We start from the raw sequence: 22,867 nt of genomic DNA, 5'->3' as shown, positions 1-22,867 counted from the left end.
GCAATAAAAGTTTCCCAGTCAGTGAAGAGAAAAAAAAGATTAAAAGAGTATAAAGAAGCTGTGAGACATTACCAAGCATACTAACATTAGCGGAGCCTCAGAAGAGAGAGAAAGGGGCAGAAAAAAATAGTTGAATAAATAATGATAAAAACATTATTTGATGCTAAACATGAATCTACACATCCTCAAAGCCCCATGAATCCCAAGTAAGATATACTAAAAAAAATATCCACACCGAGACACATAATAATCAAATTGCCAAGGCCAAAAACAAAGAGAACATCTTGAAAGCAGCAAGAGAAAAGTGATTAGCCACTTCAAGTGTCATCCTCAATAAGAGTAACAGCCAACTCCTCATCTAAAACCACGTAGGCTAGAAGGCAGTGGTAAGATATTTTTAAAGTGCTATAAAAAAAATACTGTTAACCAAGAATTCTATATTTGGAAAGCTTATCTTTTAAGAATAAAGGAGATACGAAGACATTCCCAGATAAACAAATGCTAAGGATGCATGTCCCTACTAGAACTGCCGCTAGAAGAAATATTGAAGGGAGTCTTTGGGGCTGGAAAAAAAGATACTGCAGAGTGACTGAAAGCCATACAAAGAAATAAAGATCACTGGTAAAGGAAACCATAGAGATGAATATAAATGTTACTATTATTGTAGTTTTGTTCTATAAAACTACATTTAGTATTTAAGTTTCTTCATTTACATGCCTATATGACTTAAAAGACAAATGCATATAAAATGATCATTATAAATGATCTGTTGATAGGTAACTGTATAAATATGTTGTCATAATGACAGTATAAAGGGTGGGGAAGACTTTATAAGCAGAGCTCATGTGTGCTATGAAAGTTAAGTTGTTACCATTTTATGCTAGATTGCTATAAATGTATTAACTATAATCCTCATGGTAACCACAAAGAAGATAAAAACATACAGAAAAAAAAATAATATACAGAAAACGAAATGAAGACAGAATCAAAATGGTGCAGTATTAAAAAAAAAAAAAAAAAGAAGAAGAAGAAGAAAACACAGAGGGGCACCTGGATGGCTCAGTTGGTTAAGTGTCAGACTTCAGCCCACATCATGATCTTGCAGTTTGTGAGTTCCAGCCCCACATCGGGCTCTCTGCTATCAGTATGGAGTCCCCTTCAGATCCTCTGCCCCCCTCTCTCTCTGCCCCTCCCCAACTCTCTCTCTCTCTCTCTCTCTCTCAAAACTAAACATTTAAAAATAAAAAAGAAAATACAAAATAAGGTGGTATTAGGGGAAATGAGAAAGACAATATTTGTGACAGAAAGAAAAGTAATCCACAATGTCAAAAGTCCTCCACATCAGTTCATTCTAAATATAAATGGAATTAAGTTCACCACATAAATTAGAGACTGGCAGAATTGATGAAAACAATGCAACCCAATTATGTGGCACCTACAAGCGACTCATTTTGGACCCTAAGACACTAACAGGGTTGAAAGTGAAAGGATGGAAAACGATATTTCATACAAACAGTAACCATAAAAGAGCTGAAGAGCTTGCACTAATATTGAACAAAAATAGATTTTAAGGCAGAGTTATTATAAAAGAAAGATAAAGCATTTTTTATATTGATAAAGGGGTCAATTCATAAAAGATATAACAATGATAGCCATAAATTCAAACACCAGACCCCCAAATATATTAAAATATTGACAAAATGAAAGGGACTGATAGTTCTATAATAATATTTGGAGATTTCAATATTGCACTTTCAATGATGGATAGAAAGGCGAGTCAAATGACTAGTAAGGAAATTACAAATTAGGGTTTTTACCTGCAATAGAATGCTAGTCAGCAATAAATTAAATACTGATACATACTATGATATGGATGAACCATAAAAACCTTATGCTGAGTCTAAGAAGCAGACACAAAAGGTAATATATTTTATGTTGCCTTTTACAGGCCATATCCAGTTTAAACAAATACGTAGAGAAAGAAAACAGATTATTGGCTACCAGGGCACCAGGGATGGGAAAGTGGGGAAGTGGGGAATGATTACTTAGCAGATATGAGTCGTTTTTCTTGAGTGATGAAAACATTTTGAAATTAGAGCAAAGTATGGCTGCACAACATTGTGAATACATTAAATGCCGCTCAAGTGTATACTTAGTTAATTGTAAGTTATGTGAATTTCACCTCAATTTAAAAAATCATATCTCAGATACCTACTTTATGAAATCATTAATGCTGAGGTATAAAATTCTTAACTACTTTTTCATCATCCTTTACAGAGGGATTTGCATTTCGCTTACCTGGATCTGTGTATGTTTGACTGTGACCATCAGGGAATTAGAGCAAATACAGGAAGGTGGGCTAATGTAGAATGCAGAGATTGTTACATGAATTTATATTTATCTCTCTATTCTTATTAAAATAATTTCATCTCCAGTTTTTCAGCAATTAGTTTATAATCTTAAATTAAGCAAAATGTACTGAGCTAATAATTCACCTCTATGCTATGTTCTTAAGGTACTAAAATAAATGCAGATGTAAGAAAGTCTCTTTACTTCAAGGATCTTATTTACCAGTCTGTTAGGCTAAAAAATTGTTACACACATACACACACATACAATAACATGTATGCACACAATAAATGCGATGAGAAACCATATGTAAAAATAAAAGTGTGTATTACAATATTTTATGTATGCATGTATGTATTTCTAGGAAAATTTAGGGGATAAAATTAATTCCTCAGCCTGAATGATTATCATCCATTAAACTCTTTAAAAGAGCTCCTTTTAAGCTGAGTCTTAAAGTTCAATGAGAATACCAATGACAAAATAATATTATATATGGTTATATGGAAACAAAAAGTATTTTTAACTGAGCGGTGACAGCAAAGTTTGAATTTCAGTTATTGTAGTGGTATTATTGTTGGGGGTCAAAGGTTGATACAAATGTGTTGGATGGGAAAGGGATTGAATCCCACCTTCAGATGCCATTGCAGTATGGAAGGACCTGGTCTCTCTTATGTAAATTCTTATTACAGTTTAATGTATACAAAGAGCAATGTACAGCACAATGAATACAACACATAATAAACACTATGGCTTACTACCACAACATGTAATAAACACTATGGATTATTACTACACACGTAGTAAACACTATGGATTATTCTGTTTTCTAATGGTGCTCCAAACGTTCTGGGAAGAATGGATTGGGAGCAACAACCTATAGGAAAGCACTTTGATGACTGTAGTCATCCCTTCAAGCAGGGCTGTGGGTCTGAATAAAACTATGAAAAAAAAGCATGGAGAAGAAATGTCAGAGGATGTCACATTAAATTTTAGTTAAAAGGAACTGGTAGCCAATTAACAAAGAGCAAAGGAACTCACTACCCATATGTGGCTACTGATCACTTAAAATGTGGTCCTTCTGAATTGATATGACTGGATACACACAGATTTCAAAAATGCCCCCCACCCACCAGCTCCAAAAGCACTCAGCCCCTTCCAGCAGTGAAGGTGTTGCTTTTCACAATCTACACGTCCAGAACCAGGGTGGAGGGATGGTGCCAGCTCCAGGCAAGAACACCACATTTTCCCACTCTTCCTACCCAAAGTTTGGTATTTTCTCATGAACAAGCACTTCCCATTTGGCTGCATATCATCGTCAATTTTCAGAGCACTAAAATGGCTCTGACAGCGTTGTCTAGTTTTCTTTTCAGGGGGAAAGGATTTACAAACTTCCTTACTTCTTCTTGTTGGAAGTAGCCACTCAGAGCCACTAACTGTTACTTAGGTAAATAAAAATAAATCAGTTATCCAAATTTCAGCAGTTCTCTTTTATTTAAAAAACCAGGGGCACCTAGGGGCACCTGGGCGGCTCAGTCGGTTGGGCGTCTGACTTCGGCTCAGGTCATGATCTCACAGTTTGTGGGCTCAAGCCCCACGTCGGGCTCTGTGCGGACAGCTCAGAGCCTGAAGCCCGCTTCGGATTCTGTGTCTCTTTCTCTCTCTGCCCCTCCCTCACTTGTGCTCCGTCTCTATCAAAAGTAAATAAAATATTTTTAAAAATTTAAAACAAATAAATAAATAATCAGGGGCGCCTGGGTGGCTCAGTTGGTAACCACCCGACTTGATTTCAGCTCAGGTGACGATCTCATGGTTGGTGAGTTCAAGCCCTGCACCAGGCTCCATGCTGACAGTAAGTATGAAGCCTGGTTAGGTTTTTTTCTTTCTTTCTGCCCCTCTCCTGCTCTTTCACACGTGCTCTCACACACTCACTCCCTCTCTCTCAAAATAAATAAACTTTAAAAAATAAATAAATAAAAAGGATAAATATATAGTAGGTAGGTAGGTAGGTAGATAGACAGGATTACTGGAGAGTGATTTAGAACCAAAACTATATTGCAAATTGCAGGGTGAAAATCAAGGGACATTACTGCAATTCAAATTTTAAAGCCCTTATCTAGGTCCCTTTATTCCCTGATGTGGGAAAACTCTGTAATGTTTTTTCTCCAGCTATTAGTAGAAGTACTTGAATGGTTTTAAAAGCTTTCAATTTTCCAGTACATAATAGACAATAATATTGCAGTATTTGCGTGTGCTTTGAATCTACAATATCCCGACACTTTTTAAATGCATTCTCTTACTAGTATTGTTAACTCAGGTTTACTGCTTACTTTTCAAGTGAGAAAATTTAAAAGAAGTTCACATTTAAGGGGAAAATGCGCCTCAAATCACCATGTATGTTAATACTGGATTCATCCAATTCCCTTGCCTTCTGACACTTTCCAAATGCCTTAATTTTTACTCAACAGGAAGAAAGGGGATCCTATAAAATAGGCTCATTTGGTTGATGAAATCAGGTGTTATCCTAGGAACCATAATGTTCCTGACACTATGACAAATAATCTGGCAGATTAATGACTAGAATCCAATCATCTTTTCTTCTTGTTCCCTCCCTGAGCTCTGAAAAGTCGTCGGTGTGTGCTTTACATGATTCATTTTATGTTCCCTCATATTTCATCAAGCCACACTTCTGTCCATTTATCCTGTCAGACCACAGTGGCAATTTTAAGCTCTTACCTTCACTTTCCCTTTTCCAGTTTCAGACTATCCCCCAGTCCTTGCTAGACATTTATTTATATAAGTGAGGGCAGAGATTTCCAATGGAAAACTGCAGATAATTTAAACCTGCTGATTCGGACCAAACTCACCAAAAGTGCCTCTGTCTTCAATTGTGTGACCTAATCTCCCTTTCTCCCTGAATTGTCATCGTATACTCCGCCTCTTTCTCCTGTTTCCTACAATAATTGCTCAACTGGAGGCCCCTTTTTAAAAACATACCAAGTTTTCACAAACCATATGCACTGCAAATGCAGTTTCTTTAGAATTCTTTGAATGTAAATATCAGTGCAAATACTGTCTTGCTCTCATTCAAATAAGGAAAGAAACAACAAACAAACAAACAAAAAAACACTAAGAGAATATCTGGGATGGGAGTCAGAATTTTCAGGGATTATAGAGATTTCTGAATTCTGATATTTCTGAAAAATGCCACTAAAAACGGGCTTTCCAAGAGAGAGGAGAGGGAATACCACTTTATTCATTCACTCCTTTTTAAGATTTTTAATTTAAAAGAAATTGTAACCAATAGCCAGAGGAAACCAATCTACCATTAACTGGACATGGTGCTCAATGCTTTTTTCACTATTACCTCAAATTGTCACTACTTGATACATACCTTCATCCTTCTTTGTCCTCAGACTATTTATACGTCATACAATATCACATCCATACATTTACATCCAATACCTACATTTACATCATACATTCACATCTTTCGCTTTCACGAAAGAAACTGTAGTACTTTTAACGAAATGACAGCCGTGAAAAGAGGGAGTTCATAATTCACACGCACGGGATGACAGGTTCTCAACATGTCCAAGCCACAGTGGAATGAACGTTGGGTCACACCACACTCCACTTCCACTTGGAAGGCCCTCCACATCAGAAGCCCTGCCTACTGCTTCCGGATGTTCTGATAGTGAGATGAAGTCCAGAGCCATAGTCGTGACGGCCCCCAGTGACTTCCTGGTTTGAGTCCATTTTATTGTTCCTTTGGGACAGAAAGAGTGCCCTTTCCTGACCAGCTTACCGAAACCTATGTGAAAACCGTGCCTCCAGCTACTCGCAAAAAAGAAAGGGATGATGGAATCAGCTGATACTTCAAGGCACAAAGCATCTGAGATGTGCTGCCACCAAATGAGCCTCTGAGACTTGAGAGCTGAGTTTACGAAAGAATGTATTTTTTTTAGGGGAATAATTCATTTTGAAAATCGTTTTCTTAGGTACCTTCCCAATATTCATTTAGACTGACGGGCACAGTCAATTCCCTAGTCACAAAGTTTGGCTTATACCGGGGCAAAGAGAGGGGTCAAAATGTGACTCAAGGAGTACATGGTGACAAATACCCAGAATGTCTGTGTTGAGTAACTGAAATAAGCTTTCAAGGTTTTTATCCAAAATAATATACTTAATGAGTGAATGAAACAAAATATGAATCCAGGCATGCTGGGTTTGTGTATTTTCTACTACAACTCGAAATAAATACAAGCACTAAAGACTATAAGCAATGTTCATGTATTTTATCTATGTGGCAAGTACATTTTGGGGTGGTAAATGTTCATTTGCTTGAATTCATGTGACTACATGATCATAACTTTAAGGGAAATGGTGACTTCTGACTTCTCTTACACTAGGAATATACACATTGAAATTTATTTACAGAACGTAATACAAACAAACAAACCTTATGCTATGACCCAAATTTACAGGCAAATTTTTAGGTTGAAGCAATTGTTATGTTTTAGGCCAAAAACTATGAAATAGCAGCAATTTTATATAAATCAGTCAAATATTCTAAACCTTTAAAAATATTTATTAATGAAGCCATCAACATAAGCCATCTAGATGGAAATCTCTACATATACCTCGAGAAAAGAGCCTAATTTATCTGTTACCATGTACGTCCACTGCCAACTTAGGTTTTGTACATGTAAATTCTCAGCCATATTTAATGTTTGAAAGAATAAACACATATATACTACATGTATTAAAATACCTGAATTACTATAGGCCATAGCTTTTCAAGCAATGAGACTTGTTCTAATGTTTTTTAAATAATATCCAAAGCTTCAATAAAAGTTTCCTTAATTTTGATGGAGCGCCTGGGTGGCTCCGTTGGTTGGGCGTCTGACTTCAGCTCAGGTCATGATCTCACGGTTCATGAGTTTGAGTCCCGCGTCAGGCTCTGTGCTGACAGTTCAGAGGCTGGAGCCTGCTGTGGATTCTGTGTCTCCCTCTCTCTCTCTCCCTCCCCCACTCATGCTCTGTTTCTCTCTCTCTCAAAATAAACAAACATTTTTTTTTTTTAAGTTTCCACAATTTTGAAGACCAGAAGCATGGAAAATTAACCAAACTCTGAGGACTAGATCACCTCCAAGTGAACTGGAAAGGACCGAAGCTACAGGGAAGGCATTTATTTTCCAAAATTTTAACAAATAGTTTTGATACGTCTCCTATGCACTAAGAACTATGATAGATTCTGGATCTATAAGTTAAGCAAAATAGTGTTCCTTCCCAACAAGGAGCTTAGAGAGGTAAAAATAGAAAAGGGCACACCAGACGCATTGGTGGCTCGGTCGGTTAAGCATACGACTCTCGATTTCGGCTCAGGTCATGATCTCACGGTTCATGAGTTCAAGCCCTGAGTGGGGCTTTGTGCTGGCAGTGTGGAGTCTGCCTGAGATGCTCTCTCTCTCTCTCTCTCTCTCTCTCTCTCTGCCCCTCCCTTGCACACGTGCACATACGTGCATGCTCTCTCCCTCTCTCTCTGTCCCCCCCTTGCTTGCACACGTGCACATACGTGCATGCTCTCTCTCTCTCTCTCAAAATAAACTTTAAAAGAATTATAGGAAAAAGGGCACACATCCCACAAACGTTGTGGTTGAAACAACCACAAAGTACTCAGTGAAACATCTTGCGAGAATAGCAAACGCAGTCTTAGAAAATCAGGGAAATATTCCTTTGTAATAACACTTCAAATCTGAGCCCTAAAGGATGTGAAGAGGTTGTTCAGATAAGATGCTTATGAAACAAGTCTCCAGAAATCTACAAGTGGATCATGAGTCTAATTTGTTGAGTCTATTGTACTGGATATGAGGCAGTATAAATGAAAGAAAGGCTGGGGACAAATCATGAATGACTGTGTTGAGTTCACTGAAAACATTGGAAGACATCCTGAAGATAACAGGTGTGAGGACTTGAAGCAAAGACATTTTTAAAAAGCAGATTTTCTATTTGGAAAGATCAATCTGGATTCAATATGGAAAACAGACTGAAGGAAGCCAGATGGAAGCTGGGAACACACTTTCAAAGATAATGACAGTAATTCCCAAAATCGAGGCTATTGACTGAAACTACGGAGGTGAAATTTTATTTTATTCTTTTAGAGGTGAAATTTTAAATTTAAAAACCACACAAAGCAAAGCAAGTATATTTCTTCTAACATTTTGGGAATTTAAAAAATGATTTGAATGAATTTTGGGGTCAAGGGAGGAGAAGAAAGGGGTACGATTTACATTTTTACAGTGTGGAACACTATAAATCACAGGGCTGGTCGGTGTACAAATTCCTGAAGGAGAAGCAGATTTTTTTTTTTTTTTTTCCCTGTAGGGAAGTGGGAGGTATAGGGAGATGACTGAAGTTTGAGTTTGGACACAATTGCATTAGGGTAGCTTCTATGTTAAACACTCAGAAATATCCAATGGGTTGCAGATTATATGTGTATAGAGACTAAGGAGAAAACTATGGTAGAATTTTAAAAAAAGCAGGTCTGTGATAACCACTCTAAATTTAAAAGTAGAGAACATGGAAAAAGACCAACACAAGACATATGATTTGGGAGAAACAGCTCTTGAAAATCTCAAAATGCAGAAGAATCTGGAAATAAACAATACAGAAACAAGACCACTATCCCCAGCCGACAGGTCGTTTACTTCACCAGAAACTCTGGCTTGGACTGGATATTCTTAGGAATTCCACAAAGTTCCACTTTTAAGAAGTGAGCTTGGAGGACATGACCAACAAAGGTATAACTTTCAACCATAGTCTGTTCTATTCAGAAAAGACTCTCTATCCTAAATCAGAAATGATTTACCTTGTCTATCCTAAAGATGTTTATCAGTTCTTCGTGGGGAAAAGTTGTATTTTTTGCCTAAGCCTGTTATATATCAGTTGTGCTTATCATAAATAATGTTTATGATAACTTAGTAATATTTCATGATTTCCTTTTCCTATAAAATAGTTCTGCCCTTAAAAATGTTTTGGTACATTCACAAAGTTGCAAAAAAAGTTCATAGAGTCTGAAATTAAGAACTCTTTTGTGGCTATGCCTCTACCTAAAAGAGCTACTTCATGAGGCGGTCATGTTTATGTGGAAAGTTTTTTGTTTTTGTTTTTGTCTTAAGAGATTTCTGTCTGCTGGATTAACAAGTATTCCCCGCCAAGAAAAATTTAGGAGAGTCTTTAAACATTAAAAATGATACAAAAATTATAAATAATGTTTTATTTTTATAATAACAAAAATTAACATCCACTTGCTACCTAAGTAAAGACTTGGGCCAAGAACATTATGTAATATCAGGCGGGACTAAAATTCTCAAATGTTTTACTAGCTCTATAATCCTATTATTCTGATTCACCAGATTGAATGGCAGACATGATTTTTTTTTTCATTCCATACCATGCATGCATGTATAAATTGCTTTACTAAACCTGCATAAACACTATAAGAAAATATATATATGCAACTGAGGTCACTTTTGACATTTTATTGGCATCAAATAAGAAAGAGCTACATAAATGCACACTCTCAGAAATGGACAGTCTTGTGTGTTAGGATTACTTTTAACCCCACGAGGCTTGTTTGAAATCAGGTGCAGAAAAAAGTCATCACTTTGGGTGGTGTATTTGTTTGCTAGGGCTGTCTTCAAAAAATGTCACAGACTGGGTGGCTTAAATAACAGAGGTGTATTTTCTCACAATTCTGGAGTCAAGAAGTCCAGGTCAAGGTGTTAACATGGCTCGTCCCTTCTGAGGGCTGTGAAGGAAAACTCTGTTCCAGTCCTCTCTCCTTGGCTTACGGATGGCCAGCATCTCTGTGCCCTCACATTTTCTCTCTGTATCTGTGTCCAAATTTCCTCTTCTTATCAGGACTCCAGTATTATTGGATAAAGGCCTAGCCATATGATCTCATTTTAATTTAATTATATCTGTAAAGACTCTACCTTCAAATATTGTAACATTCTGAGGTCACTGTTCCCAAGCAAGTCCAAAACCTAGCCAGGCAAATTCTATTATATTTTAAAGCTCGAGAATAATCGACTTCAGCTGGATGCTTTATCCACTGTGCCCCTCTGGGTGGAAGCTCTACCTCCCAGGCAAATCAGGGTCCAGCCCTGCTCCCTCACCCCAGGGCACCCCCACCCCTTAGCCCTGTGCTTCACTTCCTGGAACCAAGGGGGAGACGCCCCTCCCATGAGGTCTGTGTCCTCTGGGTCTTAACTTCTTGAATTAAAAAGTTGACTGAGGCGCCTGGGTGGCTCAGTCGGTTAAGTGTCTGACCTCAGCTCAGGTCATGATCTCACATGGTTCGTGGGTTCGAGCCCTATGTCAGGCTCTGTGCTGACAGCTCGGAGCCTGCTTCTGCTTCTGTGTCTCTCTCTCTGCCCCTAACCCACTCGCATTCTGTCTCTGTCTCTCTCAAAAATAAGTAAACATTAGAAAAATATTTTTGACCGTCCAACCAAGAGGGAAAATGGGTATTTTAGCCTTTTTGTTTGTTTGTTTAGAACCCAAGTCTTAGCACTGCCAACCACTAGCCAATGCCACTGGTTAAGCTGTTCAACCTCTGTACATTTTAGAGTCTGTATCGTGAAGTACGGATACCTTAAAGTAATAATACCTCCAAGGAAAAAAAATGTTTGACAATAAAATAAAGTAAAAGCTCTATACTATGAACTTCATAGGGACTCAATATTATCAAAGCAATTTACCGAGAAGTCAAACCAGGTGAATCTTAAGTTTCCATCCTCCTCCAAATGCTATGAGGCTTCATGCCTTGTAAATAAAACCCATGGCAGAAATTCCCAGACTCCTCTTTAATAAGCCTTCTGATTGTTTTACTCCTACTTAGAATGGCATCACAACATTAGTAAGATAGGGACCAATGGCAGAGGAGAACAACAACTCCAGGCCTTGATTTTGAAAGAATTAAGTTAAATTCCAATTCTTTTTATACTTGACACTCTTCTTAGACCCCATAGATTAGTCAGAAAAGAAGACTGTTCAATGGCTTTTTAGGACTCAGATAGAGAACCCATTCTCCCCTGTGTGCCCAAAGGTATTGCATTTGAAGGGAGTACAGAGATCATGGATACAGTGGAATATAACAGAAAAGAACATAGGCTGTGGTTTGCGATAGATAGGAATTAGAACTTTAGCTCTGCCTTACATTAGCTAAGTGACATAGGACACATCTCACTTTGGCTGGGTCTTACTTTTACCATCTATGCAATGGTGATTCGATCAACATTCTCATGCACCATGTACATTAGATGAAGGCAACAGGACAGAATAGATAAAATTTGCATTGTGTAAATTGGAAAGTACAATAAAATTATTCATTTGGATATAATCTAATTGAGAAATTCCACAACCCTAAGAAGAAAAAACTAAACAGAAGAAAGAGGTGAAACTGTAAATATACCCACCTACAGGGGCGCCTGGGTGGCTCAGTCGGTTAAGCGTCTAACTTCAGCTCAGGTAAAGATCTCATGGTTCGTGAGTTCGAGTCCTGTGTTGGGCTCTGTGCTGACAGCTCAGAACCTGGAGCCTGCTGCAGATTCTGTCTCCCTCTCTCTCTCTGCCCCTCCCACACTCGCACTCTCTCTTTCTCTCTCTCTCTCAAAACTAAAATAAAAACATTTAAAAATTTTTAAAAATATACCCCTGTGTATAAACCATGGGGAAATTCATTGAGATAATCAAGACTAAAATTTTTTTTGATGACCCATGCTATCAGTCTGTTTAAATATATTTAAGACACAGAGGTTCAAATTACCTTTAAGACTCTGAATACTTGACTTCCATATCTTAAACTGTAAAAATCTCAACTTTCTCTTATTTTTTTTACATTAAACTCATTTTTGTCTATCTATCAAATACTTCATGAGACTTGATTTTGGAAAGCTTTTTCCTGAAGTAGAAGGAGAAAACAAACAAAACAAAACAATAAACCCTCTGGAGGTTCTACCTGGAATACAAACACAGATTTTCATGAAATGACTTGTATTCAGCATAGACCCACATTTCTCCGCCTGGCCACTGAAACTAACCTGCTGTATTACGCCCACTTCTAGAGCTGGGCTAGGTATTTACTTAGAATGTTAGATGCGTTTCAGGTTTATTTGATCAGGAAAGATGATTTTCTGCATGGATTCCCTGCATGTTCCTTCATCATTTTTGGCATTTAACAATACAATATTTTCAAGTTCAGTAAAGCAGAGTGAATGCATTATATTATAACATGGTACTTTCAACAACTACACTATTCTTGCCAGATGGAAACATTTTCTTTTTCCATATATGTTAGAATAATTTGAGTCAAGAGACGAGACTTTATTTAAAAATAAGGTCAAAGGCACATTTTTTTCTGGGATCAAGTGAAGAGAAATTTCTCTAAAAGTTACAGAAAAAAAAAACATGAGAGAATTCTAAAGGAAAATTTGAGAACATTTAAAAGAACAAATTGAATGGAGAAATCCTTCCTCAGTAAAATTATGCTAAGCAATAGTAAAGCCCCCAGGTGGAAAAAAGAAAATCCCTTAGGTGAAAGTTTCTCAAGATCAAATATGGAAGTTAAGTTACAAGAGAGACCATAATTGTCTTTGTATAAGACTTAAGATCAAGGCTACCATCAAGACATAATAAAACATCAGAACAGAAATCAGAAATCCTAAGCACCCAGGTGGCTCAGTCAAGTGTTCAACTCTTGATTTCAGCTCAGGTCAGGATTCCAGAATCAGGGGATCGAGCCCTGTGTCAGGCTCTGAACATACCTTCCATAAGATATTCATTCTCTCTCTCCCCCTCCCCACCCTGCCTCTCTCCCAAACTTGCTCTGTCTCTCCCTAAAGTAAAATATAAATTAAAATAAATTTTAAAAATAAAAGCTTAAAAAAAGAAATCAGAAAACCTAAATTAAATAATACTTCAGTAATTTTGCTATATTTCCAGGTGCACCACAACATTTCCACCTGTAAAAAATGTATTGTCAGAGTCTACTACTAAGTCTGTTTGTGAGTTGGAAAAAGCTATTAGAGCTCTGGGGTGACAGCAAATCTTAAAATGCCACGTAATGCTTAAAAATAAAATGAGGTCGATAAGTGGGAAGAAGATATTAGGAAAACTGCTAAGGATCATTTTTATATGTGATATCAAATTATTGTTACTGTATGCATAAGAGAGTATTAATCACATTCATAAACTCATTTTGAAATAACGAGAGATTTGCAGAAAATTGCAGAAAAAAATGTTCAGGGAGATCCTATGTGCCCCTCAAGCAGCGTTCTCCAATAATAATATTTTTTGGTAACAATTATACGATACTAAAAACAGGATACTGACATGGGTACAACTCAGAGAATTTATTTGAATTTCACCATCTTCAGAAGCACTTAGGTGAGGGTAGAATTCTACAGAATTCTGCCACATGTGTAGCTCCACATGATCACAGCCACAATCAATCTAGAAGGTTCTCTGTGGTTACCTCTGTGTAACCACATGCACATGCCTCCCACCAATTCTTAACCACCAGCAACTATTATTATGTTCTCTCTCACTTAGCTATGTCAGAATGCTATACGAATAGAATCATAAAGTATGCACTCTTCTGAGATTAGCTTCTTTCACGCAACACAATTCCCTTGATATCCACCCAAGTTTTTGTGTGTACCCATAGTTTGATCCATTTTTTGTTGTTATTTACTCCTGACCTATATTCCATGATGTAAATGTGCTCCAGCTTGCTGACTCGTTTACCTGTTGAAAGACCTTTGAATGCTTCCAGTTTTTGCCTATTACTAATAGGAGTGTATAAACATTTGTTTATAGGTTTTGAGTGAACATAAAATTGCATGTCTCTAGCATGCATGCCCAAAAGTGTGACTGACTGAAGGATCAAATGGTAGTTTTAAAGGGAAATAAATGATGAACTGTTTTCCATATTGTTTCTTCCATTTTAAATTCCCACCAACAAACTATGCATGATCCAGTTTCTCCATATCTTTGCCAGCATTAGGTGTTATTATTTTTATTTTAACAAGTCTGATAGCTGTGAAGTGACCTCACCACAGTTTTAATTTGCACTCCTCTAGTGATTAATGATGTTAAAAATCTTTTCACATGCTTATTTGCCACCTGGATCTCCTCTACAGTTAAGCTTTCTGCTCCTGTCTTTTCCCACTTACTAACAGGATCATTTGGGGGGTTCAGAATGTTGAATTTTGAGGGTTCATTATACATTCTAGATACAAGTTCTTAGGCATATGGCTTGTGAATATTTCCTCCCAGTCTGTAGCTCACCTTTTTACCTTAACAGAGCTGTTCACGGAACAAACATTTAATTCTGATACACATACTTTATCAATTGTTTTTCTTTATGCATTATCCTTTCGGTGTCAAGTCTAAATGGCCTAGTCCTACGTCCTAAAGAGTTTCTTCAATGCTTTTATTTTTTTCCTAAAAGTTTTATACTTTGTGGCTCACATTTAAGTTTGTGATACTTTTTAGGTTAAATTTTGTGTAAGTTTTGAGGTTCAAGATCATGTTCTTTTTTTGGCCTATGGATGTCCAACTGAAAAGACCATCTTTCCTCCATTTAATTGCTTTTGCACTATTATGAAAGTCAGTTGGACATATTTGTGTGGGTCTATTTCTGTTTTGTTTTGTTTTCTTTTCTTTTGACTTCTGTTCCATTTACCCACGTCTATTCATCTAGTATTCAGTGTGTTGTTACAGGAGATATTTAGTAAACCTTAACACAGAAAAAAATAAATCTTTTTTCAAAATTGTTTTAGCTTTTTGAGGTCTTTGCTTGCAGAGATGATTTCTTTCCGCCCGTATTTTAGAATATTTTAAAATATGCATGTATATATCTACAAAAGATCTATAAAAATCCTTATTAACATTTTTATAGGAATTGTGTTAGACTTAATCTAGCCACATTTCTGCTATGTTGAGTCTTCTAATTCATGAACATGGTATGTTTTATCTACCGTAAGAAATGTGCCACTCTGGTTCAAATATTGATAGTGGGGGAGGCTGTGCATGTGTGGGGGCAGAGGGTGTATGGGAATTCTCCGTCCTTGCCACTCAGTTTTGCTGTGAATACAAAACTTCTCAAAAAGTTGAAGTATATATTTTAAAAAGTCTGTTAACATCTCCTTGATCATGCACTCCAGCCTATTAAAGAGGGAGATGGTGAAAACAGTTCAAGATTAGGGACGTATTTTGGAAAAAGCTATTACTGAGATGGGAGTCCCACTCTTGATTCCTACAAATAGGGAAAGTGTCTCTGATAGACCACATAGAGAGTTTAACGTATCACCCTTAGAACCTGGAAGACAATAAGCAGTGATACCTATTTCATGATTCAGAGAGCTAACGAACAGAAGTCTGTGGCAACCAGGATGCTCTGGTGTTAGAGCAAATGAGAAGTAGCTGCACTGGGATTTGTCTGCCTCAAATCATTTCTCCTATCTCCTTCTAACCCTGGAGATTTTAGAAACCATTTATTAAGATGAGATAAAACAGGAATGCCAGGGTGGCTCAGTCAGTTATGTCCGACTCTCCATTTCAGCTCAGGTCATGATCTCATGGCTTCTGAGTTCGAGCCCTGCCTGGGGCACCACGCTGAAAGTGCCGAGCCTCCTGGGATTCTCTCTCTCCCTCTCCTTCTACCCTTCCCCTGCTCACGTGCTCTCTTTCTTTCTCAAAAATAAATAAATAAACATGTAGAAAATTGTATTAAAAAACAACAACAACAAAAAAAGATAGGATGGAACACACCAGATCGGGAAAGATGAACAGGTCAACCACACCTCTATTAATAGTGTACCAAAGAACTGATTGCAGACCCAAGATAGAAAAGAGGCAACTAGGGGCGCCTGGGTGGCGCAGTCGGTTAAGCGTCCGACTTCAGCCAGGTCACGATCTCGCGGTCCGTGAGTTCGAGCCCCGCGTCGGGCTCTGGGCTGATGGCTCAGAGCCTGGAGCCTGTTTCTGATTCTGTGTCTCCCTCTCTCTCTGTCCCTCCCCCGTTCATGCTCTGTCTCTCTCTGTCCCGAAAATAAATAAATGTTGAAAAAAAAAAAAATTAAAAAAAAAAAAAAGAAAAGAGGCAACTATTTCCCTGCACTTTTCAAGTTATTCAACAAGACCAGGGATTACTGAGATATTAGTTACCTGGAAATAGCCAAAAAAGCCCTGTAGTTTCCCTTGGATTTCATGTGAGGGTCTTGGGAAAAAATAACCTTTTGAATATATATGCAGAAAAAACTGGAGTAGTTGAATGCAGTGTTTGTTCTGGTAACACCATGTGTTCTTTCTTAGAGTTAGAACTCTACACTTAAAACAGTAAAATAACAATGAATAAGGAAAAGCAAGCACTTTAGTAAAAACTATTTGGTAGTCTACTTACTGATCGTTTTAAATTAATATAATTTCTTGGGGCCCCTGAGTCGGTTGAGCACCCAACTTCAGCTCAGGTCATGATCTCACAGTCCGTGAGTTCGAGCCCCGCGTCAGGCTCTGTGCTGACAGCTCGGAGCCTGGAGCCTGCTTCAGATTCTGTGTCTCCCTTTCTCTCTGCCCCTCCCCTGCTCATGCTCTGTCTCTCTCTGTCTCAAAAATAAATAAAAACATTAAAAAAAAGAAAGAATTTAAATTAATAGAATTCTTTTAGAAATCCAAATGTCCCAAGAATCATAGTTATTCTAGCACTGGGTACAAGTTTATACTAAAAAAATAATAACCATAATAATGTTTTAAAAACAGCAAGATTTCCAGGCCACCTGTGTGGCTCAGTCAGTTAGCATCTGACTCTTGATTTCGGCTCAGGTTGTGATCTCGCGGTTCTTGAGTTCGAGCCCCACCTCTGCACTGTCAGTGCAGAGCCTGCTCGGGATTCTCTTTCCCCTCTCTCTCTGTCCCTACCCTGCTTGCGCTCTCTCTCTCTCTCTCTCTCTCTCTCAAAATAAATAAGTAAATTTAAAATTTTTTAAATAAAAATAAAAGTAAATTTTTTTAAAAAAGCAACACTTCTTCTCACATAGACTTTTTTATTGCAAAAAATGTAATAGCATCTGGTCTTCCTGAAGATTTTCTTTAAGAAAGAAGGGGAAGAGCTAACTTTAACTAAGTACCTTCTAATTGTTAGGCACTCCATTCACATTATTCCTTGTAATTCTTACATTTATCCTTGACTGAATTCTTAAAGCTCTCAGCATCCAATTTGAGGCTTTTTGTTTATTTGGTTGACTTGTTTTGTTTATATAGACCGGTAAACTGACATTCTGGGAAAATTGATTAATGACTCCATGAACATAAAACTGGCCAATGGGACAAAGAGAATTGTATTTCCAAACTTTTATTCCAAAGTACATGTACCTCAGTATTTCTGGTACTCCACCACACTTGGAGAACCTAGTCTGACTCCACTATTAAAAGAGACATTGCTATTTGCTTTTTCTTAGTATATTTGAAATCTTGGAGTCTGAAAAATTAACACTAACAGTCTGCAATACGTCCTTCACAATAGGGCCAATGGTGATATGTGTTCAACCACAAATTAAGTTGTTATAATAAGTCATGTTTCAAAAAAAAAAAAGCATAACAGAGAAGGAGTAGGTGTGGTTGTAGAAAGATAGAAAAAAGAAACGTGAGGCAGTGATACATTTCGCATGGGAAAAGTTATGGGCACGTCCACAGCTAGTGTTTGGGATGCCCCGTTCTTTCAGTGATGTTCCAGAACTCTTAGCAATAGCAAACGATGACTCATTTGCCATAATCATGAACAGAACAGTGAAGTTCGGTAAACAAACAAATAACACTTATTTCAAGTATGTCCATTCGCTGGAGATTAAAAGAGAAGATGTGCTGGTCAGATGCCCTGTCTCAAATTTGTCATTTTTCAGCACATTTGCCCTTATTTGCAGAGTAGATTGGTTTTTTTGGGTTTTTTTTTTTTCTTCTCAGGTCATTTTTCTAGAAATCCTGGTAACAGTCTAATAGGAAAAAAAAATGGTTTTCCAAATGGTTGAAAATGAATTTAAACAGAAAAAAAGAAAACTGGCATTGCAAACATCAATAACATCATCTCAATAGCCTTTTCTTCCTAATCTCAGATGAAATAGTAGGAGGCAGAGAAGTCATTCTAAGCAGTGTGATTAAAGATTTATATTCGCCACTTAAAAACACCACACCAGTAGGCAGCCAAATCAGTAAATCTTGTCCAATTCTTAACAGCAGGTAGACAAGTCTTTGGAAGGAGAAAAAATATTATACTGTTGGGTGAATCCAATAAATTGAAGCATGGAAAGAATTAGGACTCTGTGGGTATGCTCAAAAGCTCATTTAAGTTTCTTGTCTTCTTAAGGCTTTTATATTCCCAGTGTTATGAAAATATACTTTCAGCTTATCGAAATATTCTGCAAACCTTCAAGACTCTAAGGCAAGGTTTCATATCTGTTTTTGTTTGTTTGTTTCACTTGTTTTGCTTTGTTTGAGAGGCCTCCAAACTGTTTTAGAGAATTAATATACATGATTTCAGGCATGGCATGTCCCCCTGACTCCTCTTTTACACCAAGCCTTCCTGACTACCTTATAAATCTTCCATTTAACAGTAGAGGAGAGGCAAATGTAAGGGTAGGAAAAGTAACAAAAAGTCTCCGTGAGGCCATGAAATATTGCCATATATAAATGAACAGTGCTTTTCAAAACTTCAAGCTGAAACTCTTCAAAGATTACTTGACAATTCCTAAAAATTGAGAAACACCAATCAGTAGTTTCTATACAAAACTGTATGAAGTAACTGCCTTCAATTATTCCTGCCAGATATGCTTGGAGATTTGCAGGACTCAATGAAGTCTTTAAAAAACAGACCGGGATTTATTCAAGCCCTCATTAATTTAACCCTATCGATTTATGACTCTGACATGTGTTTGTACCAGGAACAAAAAAAAAACAGTCTAAGTTGTTTGTCTACATTGTAAAGCTTTCCTTACACATATGCCACTATGCTACTACTTATGTGGGAATTTATTCTGGTGCATGTAGCATTCTCTTGTGCGATTAAAAATGGCACCCAACATGATCCCATCCTGCCATCACAGCCCTCATCTAACGCTGTTCCTCTCAGCAGCATGAAGCACTTTTCATTTCCATTCTGGAAACATTTTCTTCTCTTAACTCACCCAACCTCATTCTCTCGTGTAGTTCTTATTGTCTGTGTTTTTCCCTTTTGCCTCTCAGGCCACCTGGATCGGACTCAGCCCAGAAGCCCATCCTAGTCTTCTTCCTCTCCTCTCCTAATGAGACAGCCATACTCATCTCAGGCAGCAGCCTCTGTGTGCGTATTAGTCCTAAAGCTGTATTTTCAGCCCCCCTCTTGAATGATGCTCCTGCGGGGCCAACATCTTACTTTCATTTCTCCTTGGTGTCTCATGACGTGCCAAGCTTAACAAGTCCATAATGATTTATTGATTTGCTGCTATCCTCAAATCTATCTCTCCTCTTATGATGCTCTTGTCAAATGTGTCTCTTTCTATCTTTAGCATTGCAGTCTTAGCTTAAGCCACTATTATCTCTTACCATCCCAAGGTATTTGCAGAAGCTTACTAATTTGCTTTCTTTTTCTTCCATTGCCTTTTTACCTTCTTCAAAAAAAAAAAAAATTGTCAGAGGGACGCATGAACTTTTTCAGTGATTTCTTTTTGATCTTAACATAAATAGAAATACCGTGATCTGGATTTTATGAGTTGAATCATGTCACCCCAAAAAAGATAATATCGAAGTCCTAATCCCCAGGACCTCGGAATGTGACCATATTTGGAAATAGGGTCATTCTGGACAGAATTCCTTAAATTGAGATCATACTGGAGTAGGGTGGGCCCCTGAGACTGTACGACTGATGTCCTCATGAAAAGCCGTCCAGGTGAAGAAACGGGATCACACAGAACACCATGTGCAGACAGAGACATCGACTGGAAGGACACCAGTCCCACCGTCGACTTGTCACGCCAAGGGACACCGAGTACTGCCATTTGTCACCAGAAGCGAAGAGAGAGCCATGGAACAGATTCTCCCCCAGTACACTCAGAGGGAATCAACCCTACAAACACCTCGATTTCAGACTTTCATCCTTCAAATCCGTGGAAGAATAAATTTCTGTTGTTTTCAGTGACCCAATTTGTGATACGTTGTCGCAGCAGCCCTCGGAATCTAATGCCACGGCTCAATATTCTTCATAATTTACCGTTTCCACCTTCCTTTTCAAACCTCATCTTGCACTGCTCTCCTCTCCCGGTTTCAGCTGCTGTGGCTATACTTAAGGCCATTTTTCACCTCAAGCCATTTATCTAGGCTGCCCACTCCCATCCCACATGCTCTTTTACTCTCGGACTCATTCAGATGTCACCTAAAATGTCATCTCTTCACAAAGGCCTAAAATTCTCTGGTAACCGTTTCAATAAAGTGACTCATTTTGTAATTATTATTATTTTTTTTTTTTATCAGTTGAATGTCTTTCTTCTTTCACATATTTGTTTGATGAGTAAAGAAACTTTGTCTTGGGGCACTTGGGTGGCTCAGTTGGTTAAGCGTCCGACTCTTGATTTCGGCTCAGGTCCTGAACTCGTGGTTCGTGGGTTCGAGCCCTGTGTCAGGCTGTGCAGAGCCTGCTTGGGATTCTCCTTCTCCCTCTCTGCCCCTCCCCCACTTGCGTGCGCGCGCGCGCGCGCACTCTCTCTCTCTCTCTCTCAAAATAAACGAATACACTTAAAAATAATTCTTGAAAAAAAATGAAACTTTGTCTTGTGACACTGCAGAACTGGCACTTAGCACAGTGACTGGGAAGTCATCCTTGCTCAGCTGAGGAATGGAGGGAAACAACAAACCAAGTCACTTAAAAATAGATTTGAGGGGTGCCTGGGTGGCACAGTTGTTTAAGCGTCTGATGCTCGATCTCGGCCCAGGTCATGATCTCACAGTTCCTCACTTGGAGCCCCTGCTTGGGATTCTGTCTCTCCCTCTCTCTGCCACTCCCCTGCTTGTGCACTCTCTCTCTCTCTCAAAAAACAAGTAAATAAACTTAAAAAAATATATAGATTTGAAAAAGTTACTGGGAAGCTGGCTGCAGAAAGCAACCTTTTGTTGAATGTCTCTGAATGAACAATGATCGTTGTCCCCCATAACTGGTCCATGTTTACAGTCAAGTTTTCCTGAAATGAATATAGGTGTGGAAGAACCTATTACCCAAGTGCCCATTACCTTTGGCCTCGGAATAAGCCTTGCCGGGGTCCACTGTCACCGACCACATTCCCAGTAACAACCAGAGCTGTGTATCAGCTTCTCTCTATCCACGCTCTCTTGTGAAATTATCACATCTGTGTGTTACTTCGCAAACTAAAAAGTCTAAGTTAACCTGGGAAGGGAAATCCTGTAGAGTCGAATTCCTGAAGCACTATCTTTGCCGCTTATTAGCTTCTGACCCGAAAACAACCTTTAAGGCCTCAAGGCCACGGTGTTCACGCTGGCAGCACAGAGACGGTTAAGGGCGGACCCCCCTTTCTCCCAGGATTGCTATGAGCGGCTACTGGTAGTGAAAAGGGTCGGCTCATTCCCAGTACTCAGCTCTGTGTGACTCAAAGAGGATTGGTATCAAGGAAATCTTAAGGCATAAATAATGTTAACATTAGGCTAAATGGCCAAATAAACAGCATTTTGCCTCATCTAATATAGTCTGTCAGATACATAGCATTCCAATGAATTTTCCCTTTTGCAAAAATTTCACAGGCACTCCCGTCCATAAATTCAGCCTGTTCTCGTTAGGCAGAGATTGAATGATAGCTAACTTCACAAAACTTAACTCCTTTTAACGTGAAATTTTCACCTGCCATAAAAAAAAGAAATACGGTCTGAGAAATGTGGTATTTACAGATTCACCCATCAAGGTGGTCTTTCTCAGAAGTTCTGGAATCTTAGCAGCGGCCTGTAAGTACTCACCCTCGTCCTCCCCGCTCCCCCCACCCCCACCCCCAGCACGACTTCTCTACTTTGGGGAAACAAAAAAATCAGCCCCACAGCATCTGTAACCCAGAGCTCAAAGTTGGCATGACTTACAAAACAACTCCGTTTAAGGGAAATGGGCAATACTCTTAAATGATAAGCCTCATTATATATAAGCCTTAAATGATATTATATTATATATTATATATAAGCCTTATATTACATATAAGCCTTAAATGATAAGCCTCAGTATATATTTTATATACTGAGGTCTCAAAACACTGTGTCTCAGTGATTTTTCTGAGGATCACGTGAAATCACGAGTACAAAATCCTTAGCACAACCTTCATCACACTGAGCACCTAACACATGGAAGGTCATTTATTCTTCTCAGACAAGCAGCACATGCTCCTGCGATCAATACATCTGTTTGTAAGATGTACAGAAAGCTCAGGGAAAACCA

Source organism: Lynx canadensis, chromosome A3 (genome assembly GCF_007474595.2).
Source record: "Lynx canadensis isolate LIC74 chromosome A3, mLynCan4.pri.v2, whole genome shotgun sequence".
Classification (NCBI taxonomy): Eukaryota; Metazoa; Chordata; class Mammalia; order Carnivora; family Felidae; genus Lynx; species Lynx canadensis.
Note: the sequence above shows the minus strand (reverse complement) of the source record.